Here is a 14,626-nt window from a genome sequence, read left to right on the forward strand (position 1 = left end):
AGTTTGATGAATATTTAAAACAAATTTGACAAAGTACCATTTTTACAACAAAATGGATACCCCCAGGCATTTCTTTCTTTTTCTTTTTGTTTTTTAGTTTATAACAATTTTTGAGCTCACATATAAAAGGGAGAGCATGTGGTATTTGTCTTTCTGTGTCTGATTTATTTTACTTAACATGAAGCCTTCCAGTTCTGATCATTTTGATGCCAGTGATAGAATATCATTCTTTTTAATAGCTGAATAATATTTCATTGTATATATACCACATTTTTTTGTCCATTCACCTGATGATGAACACCTCAGTTGATTCCTTATTTTGGCTGTTGTGAACAGTGCTGCAATAAACATGGTGGAGTAGGTATCTCATTGATACAGTGAGTTCATGGTTTTTGGGTGTATGTGTATATATATATATATATAAACAGACTTGCTATATAATCCAGCAATTCCACTACTGGAATGTGTGTATATATATATAGGAATATATATGTATATTTTAAAGAAATCATCATATTTTTTTCCACAGTGGCTGCACCAATTTACTTTCCCACCAGCAGTATATAGGTGTTCCCCTTGCTCCACATCCTCACAAGCATTTGTTGCTCTGCCTTTTGGATAATAGCCATTCTGACAGGGGTGAAGGGGGTATCTCATTGTGATTTGGATTTGCATTTCCCCAATGGCTAGTGATGTTGAGCATTTTTTGGTATATTTGTTTGCCATTTGTATTTGTTCTTATGAGAACTGTCTACTTAGGTCTTTTGTCCATTTCTTAACTGTATTGGTTGCTTTTTTGTTGTTGGGTTTTTTGAGTTGGAAAGATATTCTGAATATTAGTCCTTTGTCAGATAAGTAGCTTGCAAATATTTTTTCCAATTCTTTTTATATATCTTCATTATATTGATTGTTTCTTTTACTGTGCAGAAGCTTCTGAAATTGATATGAGCCCATTTGTCTAGTTTTGATTTTGTTGCCTATGGTTTGGGGGTCTTCTCCAAGAAGTTATCACCTACACCAACATCTTTGTGTGTTTCTTCCAACAATTTCTTTTTTTTTTTTTGACAGGCAGAGTGGACAGTGAGAGAGAGACGGAGAGAAAGGTCTTCCTTTGCCGTTGGTTCACCCTCCAATGGCCGCCGTGGCCGGCGCACCGCGCTGATCCAATGGCAGGAGCCAGGAGCCAGGTGCTTTTCCTGGTCTCCCATGGGGTGCAGGGCCCAAGCACCTGGGCCATCCTCCACTGCACTCCCTGGCCACAGCAGAGAGCTGGCCTGGAAGAGGGGCAACCGGGACAGAATCCGGTGCCCCGACCGGGACTAGAACCCGGTGTGCCGGCGCCGCTAGGCGGAGGATTAGCCTATTGAGCCGTGGCGCCGGCCTCTTCCAACAATTTCATAGTCTTAGGTCTTATATTAAGAACTTTGCTCCATCTTGAGTTGATTTTTGTATGTGGTGAAAGGTGGGGATCTAATTTCATTCTTCTACATTTATGCATCCAATTTTGCCAGCACTATTTCTTGAAGAGATTATCCTTCCTTCAATATACTGTCTGGGTACTTCTGTCAAAAATCAAGGAAGGTATTTATTGTGCTTTCATATAGGGTTTGCTTTTTCAATCCAACAACTAGGACATATATTAATATAAATATAACTCAAAGATCATAGAATGGAAGTTGTGACTATCTTGGAGTCTGTGTTGGGTGATGACTACAACTGTGGGTCATATAAAAGAACATAAAGATTGTTCTTACCTTAAGGTTGTTTTGAGACTTGTTAGCTCACTGAGAGATTCAGAGACAACTTGCATTGGGGATCACAAATTCAAAGCTTCTGTGTTTTCCTCTAGTATCCTCCCAACTCTCAAGGTCCTGAAAATCTGGACCACCTTGGGCCACTAGACCAGTGCTGACAGAGAGGCAGAAAAAGTAGCAACTGCTTCTGTTACTCTCAGACTTGAAGGCCTCGGCTAAGGGCCTCAGCCAGGATCCTGCCAAGGTCCTTGGCTTTCTTGAATGACTTGATCACACACTGATGTTTCAAGGCTGGGTGCTCCCCAGCTGGAGTCCTGAAAATGCTTGCATGGCATCCCTGGAGAAGGAAACTAACTTGAAAGAAACTCCCACAAAGTAAATCACCAGGACCGGATGGTTTTCATCCAAGAGTTGGGGAGGAAATGAAGTGTGAAATAGCACAGATACTGATGAAGACATTAGTTCTCCATTAAAACCACAACTGTGTCAGAGCAGAGGAAGTTTGCTAGTGTGATGATCTTATTGCTAGAGAAGAGAGATTACTGGCAGCTCTGATGCCCCTGGAAAACCTGGAAAACTTGGAAAGGATAACATAAAATATGAGCAATGACAGAATATCTTATATTCCCTGACAGCTAGGTAAGAAGGACATAGAAATCTTAGAATATGGTAACAAATGTTTAATATGTATGCTGCTGTTCCCTACTTCGGTGTCCTTGACAGACATCACTAATCAATCGAGTACTCTTCTCATTAAGCCTGGATTGGGCCTCATGGTCCTCTTTTTTTTTTTTTCCTTCTCTCAACTGCTACCATCAAATGACTGGAGTTGACACATATGTTGAAACTCATATGCCATTCCTTGCCTAAGAGAGTTTATTTTATCATGGACCACATCAGTTCATAGTTAAATTGAAAGGAATGACAAGAAGGAAGGCTTTCATAAGTAGTTTAAAAGCATGACAAAAAACTGTCACATTCTTTTCCCTAAGAACTGAATGACCAGATCACCTATCTCCAGAGATAAATAATTATGTAAGCATTAAATACAGGTGTGTAACCCCAACCCAAACCATGGTAGACCCCCTGGACAGAAGCAAAGTCACTTCCTCTGAGGCAGCAAGCCGAATGTTGCAGGAGGTCCTTTTGAGAAGGAGAACCAAGGGCCACATGTTTCATTAAATATTTCCTTACGGAGCTGAAAGCAAGTTGTAAACCCTGAGCCCTGCCACAGTATTTGCCTCTGTGAGGCAAACAAATGGGTATACTTTAAGAGAACTAAACAGAAGCTCAGAGGAGAAAAAAGTCAGGATTGTTGGGCCCTGGAGAAACTGAGTAACTTTATGGAGAACCTGAGTTTTCACTGGGATTGACTTTTCACACCGAAGGAGCAACATGACAGCTCTGCCACAGGTCTGGAAAACCCATGGGCCTGTCCATGGAACATTTTGCTTTGTATTGAGCGGTGTCTCCTGTTGCTGATAGTGAGTAAAATAACTTGGCTCTCACAGTTATCCTGCAGCCTGGCGAATGCCTGCGATGGAGCTGATATGTGGATTGCAGTCTAACCATTTATTTTTTTAAAAGATTTATTTTATTTATTGAAAGATAGAGTTACAGAGAGAGGTAGAGCCAGAAAAAGAATGAGAGAAAGAGAGAGGTCTTCCATTTCACTGGTTTACTCCTCAGATGACCACAATGACGAGAGTTGAGCTGATCAGAAGCCAGGAGCCAGGAACTTCCGGGTCTCCCATGCGGGTGCAGGGGCCCAAGGACTTGGGCCATCTTCTACTGTTTTCCCAGGCCATAGCAGAGAGCTGGATCGGAAGAGGAGTGGCTGGGATTCGAACTGGCACCCATAAGGCGCTGCAGGCTGGGGCTTTAACCTGCCACGCCACCGCGCCAGCCCCAGTCTGATCATTTAAAGAAGATATCTGCCTGCCCCTATTGGGGATACAGGTATTTTGTTTGATCAGGAAAATGTTACTACATAGGTTAAATAGTGAGAATCAGGTTATAGTAAAAGCTGCTTGACATGGGAAGAACCCTAAATGTGCTTTGGTTTCCCACTGGGGAGATAGCCAGGTACTGTGGTTCAGAGACTGAAGGAACAATAATATGTTGGAGTTCATTGTTCAGCAAACCCGGCTATGAGTTGCCACTCTACCATAAGATAATCCGTGACCTTGTGCACATCTTGCAGAATCATAGGTCATGTAATGAGATGCTAGAGAGATAATTTTGTCTAGATCTTTGCCTCCTAGTAGCAAGCGATTATCATCTCTATTTTAGAGATGAGGCAATAGTTGCTTAGCAAGAACTAATGAAGTACCCACCCTGGGGGAGGGGTGAGTGAGAAGAGGAAAGAGAGGAGAGGAGAGGAGAGAAGAGGGAAGAGTCCGGGCTCCCAGCAAATAGTGTTTCCCTCACCATTCTGCTTCTCAGGGACTCAGCTTCCTCATCTCTAATGGGCTCTGAAGATTTAGCAAGTATGGATTTAGCACCATGTTAACATGTTAACAAATCCCTGTGGGCTAAATGGTTACATGTATTGCTGGTAACTCACATTTCTAAAGCCTTTATAGTTTACCAAGTGCTTTCATCTGCCTTATTTTACTCTACTGGTGACTCACGGAGTTGGATAGGTGGTGTGATTTCTTACGCACTTTTCAGCAGGGACGCCACAAGGTTAGATGGCTTGCTCAAGGTTGCATGCTGAGGAAGGGTCAGAAACCAGGGCCCCTGCTTTTGTCTTGTGATTCTGAGTGCAGGGTCCCTTTCACCATAGTATGACAAATAATGCAGAGTGGGCTCTATTTATTACTCACTTTAACAACAGCAGAGTCTTCAGCGTCACAGTGAGGTAAAAATAGATGTTTAGCTGTGAGGGCGAGGAGATTCTCGGTAGCAAACAAACTGAGCTCACCAAAATGTTCTTCTCGCTGGCAGACTGGGTTTGCCGTGGCCTTTAGGAAAGCCTTGGCAGGCCTGCAACAGGCTGCCTCACTGACCTGCTGTGTCCGGTGTCCCCTGGGGAGCAGCTGCCTCTTGGCTCCACTGCCAGATGCAGGCTCCACCTTAGAGGACGTGGGGTAGGGGGGTTGCTTTTGAGGCGTGGGGACCACCGGCTGAGAGCACAGCATCAGGGAGGGCACTGGGCTGTGTCCCACAAGAGCAGACCTGCTGTGGTTTTGGCACACATGAGAAGGAGCAGCGTGGCCAGCCTGGGATCCCTGTGCCGCTGAGGTTTTTCTGTGAGATGGGGGCAGGAAAATGAGAGCATGAAAGAATAGAAGCAGCAAGACTAGAGGAAAGTCCTTACTTTCATTGCATTTTATTCTCTTAAAGATAATTATACTCCACCGATTTCCTAAAAAGATTGATGTGGATTATAATTTGCTCAGCTTACATACACATGTATTTGTGGTTAACATAAAGGTAAATGGGAAATAAGGAAAGAGAGAGAAAATGAAATGGTCTCATGGGATCATTTAACACTCAGTACTGTCACAACCACGTCTTCTCCATAAGGGAGACAAAAACACTTCTTAAAAGATGCACCACTAGTATACTAGGTCACATTCTACTGAATATTTGTCCCATCGCAAATATCTGGCAGAGGGGAAATACTTTACATTATAGCAGAGGAGAACTTGGAAAAATGATGCTTGTGACAGTTGAAGGAAACCCAGCAAACCAATGTGGCCCTTGGCCTTTAAAAGTCAGAGAGTCCTTTGATAAACCCATAAATTCCAAGCATCCTTATCCCAGAAAAACACAAGCTCTTACAAATTTATCTTCTTCATTTTTTAAAAAATGAGATTGCTTTTTAAAAAAGATTTATTTATTTGAAAGGCAGAGTTAAACAGAGAAGAAGAAGAAGAAGAGAGAGAAAGAGAGAGAGAGAGAGAGAGAGAGAGAGAGAGATCTTTCATCATCTGATTCACTGCCTAAATGGCCAGGCCAAAGTCAGGAGTCAGGAGTTTCTTCTTGGTCTCCCACATGGATGCAGGGGCCCAGGAACTTGAGCCATTTTCCACTGCTTTTCCAGGTGCATCAGCAGGAAAGCTGGATTGGAAGTAGAGCAACCGGCACCCATATGGGATGCTGGTGCTGCAGGCAATGGCTTAACTTGCTGAGCCACAGTGCTGGCCCCAACAAATTTAACTTTTTTTTTTTTTAAAGATTTTATTTACTTATTTGAGAGGTAGAGTTACATACAGTGAGAAGCAGAGACAGAGAGAAAGGTCTTCCTTCCGTTGGTTCACTCCCCAAGTGGCTTCAACGGCCAGAGCTGTGCTGATCCAAAGCCTAGAGCCAAGTGCTTCTTCCCGGTTTTCCCAGTCTCTCAAGTGGGTGCAGGGGCCCAAACACTTGGGCCATCCTCTACTGCTTTCCCAGGCCACAGCAGAGAGCAGGATTGGAAGAGGAGCAGCTGATGCCGCAGGTGGAGGATTAACCTACTGCACCACGGTGCCGGCCCCTTAATTTTTTTTTTTTTTTTTTAGAGATTTCATTTATTTATTTGAAAGTCAGAATTACTTAGAGAGAGAAGGAGTGGCAGAGAGAGAGAGAGAGAGAGAGAGAGAGAGAGGTCTTCCATCTGCTGGTTCACTTCCCAGTTGGCCACAATGGCCAGAGCTGTGGTCTTCCATCTGCTGGTTCACTTCCCAGTTGGCCACAATGGCCAGAGCTGTGCTGATCCAAAGCCAAGAGCCAGGAGCTTCTTCCAGGTCTTTCCATATGAGTGCAGGGGCCCAAAGACTTGGGCCATCTTCTATTGCTTTTCTAGGCCATAGCAGAGAGTTGGACAGGAAGTGGAGCAGCCGGGACTGAAACCGGCGCCCATATGGGATGCTGGCACTGCAGGTGGCAGCTTTGCCCCTTGTGCCACTGTGCAGACCCCAACAATTTTAACTTTTAATTTTAAATGATTTACAGCGCCCAGTTCCTATTCATTGACTTCAGGTTAATTATATTTTCATTTAAATAATTAGAAATAATTTCATGGAATAATTTTCCTTCGTAAAAAGATTCGCTGCATGTATTTGAGATGATTATAGTTAAAATATAGATGAACAACCATCATCACACAAAACTTCAGATTTCCAGGACATTCCAAAGCCTATATTATCTGTATTTTAAATATGCTTTTATTTAATGTTCACTTATAACTTTACCTTAGTCTTTTATTTATTTTTAAAAAAATCCTATAGGCTGTATACTCTATGGTAATTTGTGTCTGATAACACCTGTGTTAATACTTGGTATAATAAGGAAAATCTGCCTTCACTGTTAAATCAGTTTTGATTATGTGTAGAATATGGTATACAAAGTAATACTTTAATATATACAACTGCTCATATGCCATCAATAAGATCTCATCCTCCAGACTTGTGAATTCTTGGAAAAAATTGCTTCCACATGTTTCTAAAACTACTTAAGGTTTTGACTGGTTGGTGGTCCATTGATTCTAAATATGTGACCTGTCAAAACGCCATCTTTAAACTCCAGTGATGCATAGAGGCTTGGAATTAGGCAGGGCTGAATTTATTACAGAACAAAGGGAGGTGATGATTAACACACCCATCCGAGCAGTAGGGGGGAAAATAATCCTTGAATGGATTAGATGCCACGATCCTAAAACCACATTCTCTGAGTGTTGGGTCCTTGCCCAGAAACGGGGAGAGGCCAAACACTGATGCCTTTTAAATGACAGGGTATCTCCATGGGACTCTGCTCAGGGACACTGGGGCAGAGAGTTGAGGGTCAGCTGGGAAAAAGCCTTTCTCTCGTGATCTATCAGAGTTGAGGATGGAGACTCGCTCTGTGTGCCATAATCTTCAAAATGGACAGCCCACCTGATTAGTGTTCTACAGTTATTTGTCTGGGTGGGCATTACATTGAAGTGTGAATAAATGGGACTTAATTTTTTTCTAACCAGAATTAGCATAACTTTTATTTTTGGATTTTAGGCTACTTTCAAGACTGGCATAGAGGCTGCCAGTTAGTGTACATCACTCTTCTAAGTCAAGTTATAGATGGGTGTTCTCTGTTCACTGGCAAGCTCTTGTAGATTCTGAGCACTCCCAGGATGTATTTTCAGGGAAACTTATAAGAATAGTCTATGAACAGAGCACTAAACTCATCTTCTGATTGATTTTCCTTTTGCTCTCTCCTTTGCTGTGCAGTGCAAGCTGCATAAAAATCCAGTTTTTAAAAATAGCACTGTATACTAGAATTGATGGAGACCTACTCTCTCAGAAGAGGCCTCCAGTAGAAGGGTGCCCCCTTGAGAGGGAAAGAGGCCATCAGAAGACAGTTGTTTTGATTCCAGTTCCCTGAGAGGAGGAGGAGGACTTGAATCACAAGCCCAGGTGCTCAGGAAATCTCCTGTCACTCTGTGATGGGCTGGAACATGGTGCCATGTCCGAAGCTTCTAAATACAGTTCAGGCTGGGTCATCATGACAGATGCTGAACTGGCACTGCTACGGGAATTGAAGTGGGAACTCTGACAGTGTTTAAATGCCATGGCCTCTGGGCTCAAAGTCTTCCTAGGCCAGGACAGGGAGAGGCAGTGCAGAGTTATGGAGAAGACGATAGGAACAACTTTGGCAAGGAAATCCTGCTGCCTCGGCGACACTACCACTCCTTCAGAAGGCAACAGACACCCAACAACACACCAGCTATTTTAGAAGCTGTCAGTTTCTGAATTGCTGACACACTTGGAGGACACTGTCTCTTCAAGGGTCATTCTGACCCTTCAAGGTAGGTAACCCTGGGGAAAAGAAAGAGGCATGCTATAGCCAAGGTGTAGACTGAGGCATGTATGGAATTAAGTGACCTGGTCAAGATGACACAAAGAGTCAGGAATGGAGTTAGGAATAACATGTTGACTTTGGGATTCCCAAATCAGTCTGAACACAGGAGACAGTGTTAGGCAATTCCTGCACTCACCTCTTCTTCTTGGTCATACCAAAAATCCACCCTGGGGTTAGGATCTTTTGATGACTCATTCCCTATTAGGAAAGATGTTAGAGGAACACGGAAAAAAGACAAGAGAGATTTGACAAGTGGGCTTTTCCTGGTGGGTCTGGGGACATGGGATGTAAGAGTAGGTCATAATTTTCGCTAACGTCCTAAGCTGCTATTGCTGAGGTGTAAATATAGACACCATTATTAATACAATTAATTCAGGGTCTTGCATTCTCAGTGCTTGCCCTGCGCCTCGAAATTTTTTTCTGCTTTCAAAGCATTTGACTTTAGGTTTTGTGAAATTAGTGTTGGGTAGCAGATAAGTACAAATTCTGTAATAAGAAAGATCTGAGTCCTTCTCTTCTCTCTAATACTTCTAGGTGGGTGGTGCTGGGCATGTTATCCTAGCTAAGTCTCAATGATTTCACTAGGTAGAGTAACAGTGCCTGCCTCTCAGTCTTCCCCCTCATCCTCCCCGGGAGCTTCACATAGGCACTAGATCTTTGGTGTCTTCCCAGTAGATATTATCCTGATCTTGGGGCTGAGAGTGAGTGCTCCTGACAAGGTTGTTAACCTGTAGTCATGGCTCCCTGCAACCTCCCAGCTCTTTTCTGTCTCTCTGACCTCTTAGGAAACCATGCCTCTGGTCTGCCTTGTCACCCTTGGTTGCTGTCTGTGCCCCTCTGTTGAAGGCTAGAATTTGATTCCCTGGCCCCTATTCCTTGTGGAAGATTCAACATACATCTTTTGGGGCTGGTGCCATGGCGCCATAGGTTAATCCTCCACGTGCAGCGCCAGCATCCCATGTGGGCGCTGATTCTGGTTCTGGCTGCCCCTCTTCCAATCCGGCTTTCTGCTAGGCCTGGGAAAGCAGTGGAAGACGGCCCAAGTCCTTGGGCCCCTGCACCCGTGTGGGAGACCTGGAGGAGGCTTCTGGCTCCTGGCTTCGGATCGGCTCAGTTCCTGCTGTTGCGGCCATCTGGGGAGTGAGCCAACGGAGGGAAGACCTTTCTCTTTGTCTCTCCCTCTCACTGTCTGTAACTCTACCTCTCAAATAAATAGATAAAATCTTAAAAAAAAAAGAAAAAATTAATCTTTTCTCAGCGTTCTCCTATTTCTGTCTTTTTTCAGATCTAGTTTTCCTTCTCAAATAGTGTGGCAGCCACTGTGGGTCAGAACATCATTCAAGCAGACACACAAGGTTTCTAACATGGCATTTTCATTTTTTTCTTTGATTTCCCTTTTCCTGCCTTTTTACCATTTCTACTAACACCTTCCAGTTTTGACAGTTTTTGCTCAAGGTCCTGAAATATTTTCATTATGTGATATTTTCCTAGTCTACATGTTATATTTTCTTTATTGAGATTTACTTTTCTCCATTTGAAAGGACACAAACCTTATTTCTTCTTCCCAGGAAGGTGGTTGGGAAAAGATAGAACCCTATGGCCACCTTCCTTTCTGAATGATAGAAGGGATTCATATTTAATATGCTCCTCCCATGCGCCAGTGACTACTGAGAGTCATCAGTATTTCCCTATTATCCTCATTTTCAGATGAGGCGAGTGACTTAGAAAGGTTATGTTACTTACCTCAGGGTGTGGGTGCTGCTAAAGATGGCCTGTGCTCTTTCCCTTATGTCACAGCATCCCATACCACTGCCCACAACTGAGGCATGGGGTGTGGGGTGATCTCATGAGAACACTGTACTGTTTGTGCAGGAGGCCTTCTGTTCCCTGGGGAGGAGGCTAGCTCCGCCTCTCCATTTTCTCTCAGTGTCACTGGCATTTGTGGAAGGGCTTGATTCTTTCCCATTTTATCTTAATGTCTGTAAGCACCTTCTCTTTTTAGGTTCATGTGGAGGAGAGTGAGTGTCTTGAGTATTTTCTAAGTGTTTGACTGTGACTGCTGCTCCCAAAAGTGACTAAACTCACCAAATTCATTTGAAGTTCTAAAAACTTTCAAGTTGGACCTTGTCAATGCGTTCAACCCAACTCATAGTCATGAAAGGAACAAGACAGTAGAATTCCAGTAGTTCAAGTTATGATGTCAGGAGGTAACTCTGATATTTACTAGGGATTTCCTTGAGGATTTGGCATGCAATTAAGAGACCTCATTATGACGAATATATTTGTCCCTTGGAAGAAGATCAGAAGACTAGCATATTCACGCTTCTTCATCTGGTTGCAGTTTGCCCCCTCTCCTAAGCTCTTCTCTGGTTGTGTTCCTTGTCTTGCTTTGCTAAACATGCAGTCATTCACTCATTCATTCAACAAAAACATTTTATTAACAGCATAGTAGGTATTAGTCACTGTTGCAAGTGCTGAGGAATAACACAGATGGGTCATGGATTATGTGGATTGCTGTTATCTAAACAAGTCTGGTAGAGTTTATTGTCATGTCAATGACAAAATTTCCTTTTTTGGGAAGATCTTTTTCCTTTTGTCCCATCTCTGCCTTTGTATCTCAAAGATATTTCTTCATTAGACCCAGAAAAGGTCTCTGAGCTGAAAGGTTTCTCTGACAGCCGAACTCCTACAGCATTTCGTTGCTGTTTCTCTTACATAATGGTGCGTGAAAATTGACATTCATTATCTGAATCTTCTTCTATTGATAATCAAGATAAATACATCTTGTTAGAGATTCATAAAACTTTATGAAGTAGGCCGGTGCCGCGGCTCACTAGGCTAATCCTCCGCCTGTGGCGCCGGTACTCTGGGTTCTAGTCCCTGTTGCTCCTCTTCCAGTCCAGCTCTCTGCTGTGGCCTGGGAGTGCAGTGGAGGATGGCCCAGGACCTTGGGCCCTGAACCTGCATGGGAGACCAGGAGGAAGCACCTGGCTCCTGGCTTCAGATTGGCGCAGTACACCGGCCATGGTGACCATTTTGGGGGGTGAACCAACGGAGGGAAGACCTTTCTCTCTGTCTCTCTCTCACTGTCTAACTGCCTGTCAAAAAAAATAAAGAAAAACCTTTATGTAGTAGGTAATAATGATCTCCTCATTTTACAAATGATAAAACTCAGGTTTTGAGAGGGAAGTGATTTGCTCAAGATTAGACAGTTGAAACAAGAAGAGGTGAACTCTAGAATTCAGTCTTGAATCCCAAGCCCCAGCATGCCATGTGCCATGCTGGTTTTCTACTATTATATGCTTTTATTAGACTTGCATATCCTGTCTCTCTAAAAGACTGTTTAAGTTCCAGAAGGCATGGAACCATATTTTATTAAAATTTGGGCATTGTCAGACCCAGGATAGATATTAATAATTCTTTGATGAACAGATAAATGATTCATTGAATGGATGAACTTAGACAATTACTAGAGAGTTGTCATGTACTTGTCACAAGTCATGAACCTCTTATATTCACTGAACGATGTGGTCCTCTGTTTGCAGAGTGGGGTGGGTTACATTTTAAGCTTGGTGTATCTCGTATTCTTGCATGTCATTTGAAAGGCACTGTATGTTCCTGTCTGTGCTCAGATGTTTATCCTACTTACATGTGTGAAATTGCTACCTCTGTGTTCTCTATGATCTGTGGTAACTAATAGAGTACCTAAAAGGTAGTCACTAGCTGCAAAACTGACACTTTGTGTTTTGATGGCTGTGAACAGCCCTTGTCTTGACTGTTAAGGAACAACATTTTTTTTGTTTGTTTTCTTTCTTCTTCACACTATTTGTTGAACTCAGTGTAGGGTTGATCTTAAGAATATAAAGTTAACTGAAAATAGATCTTTGTAAAAAATAAGAATGGGAATGGAAGAGGAAGGAGGAAGGGTGGGAGTATGGGCGGGAGGGAGGTAGGGTGGGAAGAATTACATGTTCCCAAATTTGTATATATGAAATGCATGAAGTTTATATTCCTTAAATAAAATAAAAATAAATAAATAAATTGCTACCTCCAGAAGTGCTGTCTCTAGGAGTTCTAGTTAAATTAAACTTATTGCTTAAGAATTGGCTGACTAGTTCTTCCGCTTTAGTGCATCAGCATGAATTTGCTTTTTTTGTTTAAAAACACTTATTTATGTCAGAAAGAGATGACAGAGATAGAGATAGAAATAGAAGTAGAGATAGGGATGGAGATAGAGATAGAGACAGAGACAGAGATAGAGACAGAGATAGAGACAGGGACTCTCCTATGGGCTGATTCAATCCCAAATGCCTGCAACAGGCAAGGCTTGGAAAGGCTGAACACAGGATCTGGCAACTCAATGCAAGTTTCCCATGTGGGTGGCAAGAACTCAGTTCCTTACACCATCACTGCTGGCTGCTGTGTTAGCAGGAAACTGGAGCGAGCCAGAGCCAGGACTCAAACCCAAGCACTTCAATATTGGATGCAGGCATCTTAACTGCTAGGCCAAACACAAGCCCATGAATTTTCTTACTTAGTCAGTGCTTAGTGGGAGCATTCTGACAAAGCATAAAGCAAGTGATCCTAGGCCCTGGGAGGAAGGTCCGCTTTTCACTTCACAGAAATTCAAAGACCACTATACCAGATATATAATGGTGCTATAGCAGTGGGGCTGAGGTTTAGGTGGTGGTGGGAGGTTGGAAGTCATGTTTGCAAAGAGCAAATAAGCACTGACTTTGGGACGAGCTAATGTGTCACTTCACCTAGAAAAATGTCAAGAGCATCAGAGATAGGCCTGTTTTGACAGCTGCTGGCCCATCATTGACTGGTGGATCTTGAAGACCACCCAGTTGATCAGAATCAACTTTTGGAGGACCTCTGGTGCAAGGGGGGTTTAGGCTGGATATTGCCATGTGGCCTGTGGCCAATTTTTGATGATCTATTTATGTGTTATCTGTGCATTGATCAGGAGTTTTTTTTCTGAATCAAAAGTTGGTCTCACAAATACAATTTTATGATGAGAATGAAATAAAATATTTAATATCTGGGCTGTTTTAGAAAATCCAGGACCCATATTTGTCCATTATTTTTTCTTGCTCTTCCTGATATGCATGACCATTGGCATGGAATCTTATATATTATTTACATTTTTTATTTAAAAAATTTTAACTGATATGTTAAAATTATAGCATTTATAGGGTGATGTTTGAAAAATGTATACATTGTGTAATGTCCAAATCAGGGTAAACATATATCTGCTCAAATTCTATCATCTCAATCTCAACTTTTTTTTTTTTTTAAAGTACACTCTTGGTTTTTATGGTCACCTGGTGTGCAATGAAACCCCAGAACTTGTTTCTCCTATCTAACTGTAATTTACTATTCATCAATCAACATTTGCCTATCCTTCCCCACCCCTTACTCTCCCAGCCTCTGGTAACCATCATTCTACTCTCACCTTCTCTTTTTTTAAGATTTATTTTTTATTTTTAAAGATTTTTTTAAAGATTTATTTACTTAAGATTTATTTAAGATTTTAAAGATTTTTTTTTTTTAATATTTTTTAAGATTTATTTATTTATTTGAAAGGCAGAGTGACAAAGAGGAAGGGAGAGACAGAGAGAGAAAGATTTTCCATCTGATGTTCACTCCCCAAATGGCCACAAAGGCCAGAGCTGGGCCAGGCTGAAGCCAGGAGCCAGGAGCTTCATCCAGGTCTCCCACGTAGGTACACTTGGATAATCTGCTGCTGCTTTCTCAGGCACATTAGCCAGGAGCTGGATTGCAAGTGGAACAGCCAGGAATCGAACAGCTGCTCATATGGGATGTTAGTGGTGCAGGCAGTAGCTTAATTTTCTGTGCCACAGTGTTGGCCCCTGAGATCAACCTTTTAAGATTACACAGGGGCTGGCGCCACGGCTCACTAGGCTAATCCTCTGCCTTGCGGCGCCGGCACACTGGGTTCTAGTCCCGGTTGGGGCGCCGGATTCTGTCCCGGTTGCCCCTCTTCCAGGCCAGCTCTCTGCTGTGGCCAGGAAGTGCAGTGGAGG

The 14,626-nt window shown here is 42.7% G+C and overlaps 1 protein-coding gene across 5 annotated transcripts in view; it reads left to right on the forward strand.

The window, feature by feature from the left end:
- Positions 1–14,626, forward strand: part of TBX15 (T-box transcription factor 15) — a 142,928-nt gene that overhangs the window by 58,892 nt on the left and 69,410 nt on the right. Inside the window, exon 1 of one of the 5 annotated variants that reach the window (XM_051858757.2) lies at positions 7,473–8,523. The exons of the other annotated variants lie outside the window; for them this stretch is intronic. The gene's annotated coding sequence lies outside the window, so the exon portion shown is untranslated. Of the gene's footprint in view, positions 1–7,472; positions 8,524–14,626 lie in introns of those variants that run through there. 5 annotated transcript variants of the gene reach the window in all.

The sequence above is a fragment of the Oryctolagus cuniculus genome, chromosome 7 (assembly GCF_964237555.1).
Source record: "Oryctolagus cuniculus chromosome 7, mOryCun1.1, whole genome shotgun sequence".
Lineage (NCBI taxonomy): Eukaryota > Metazoa > Chordata > Mammalia > Lagomorpha > Leporidae > Oryctolagus > Oryctolagus cuniculus.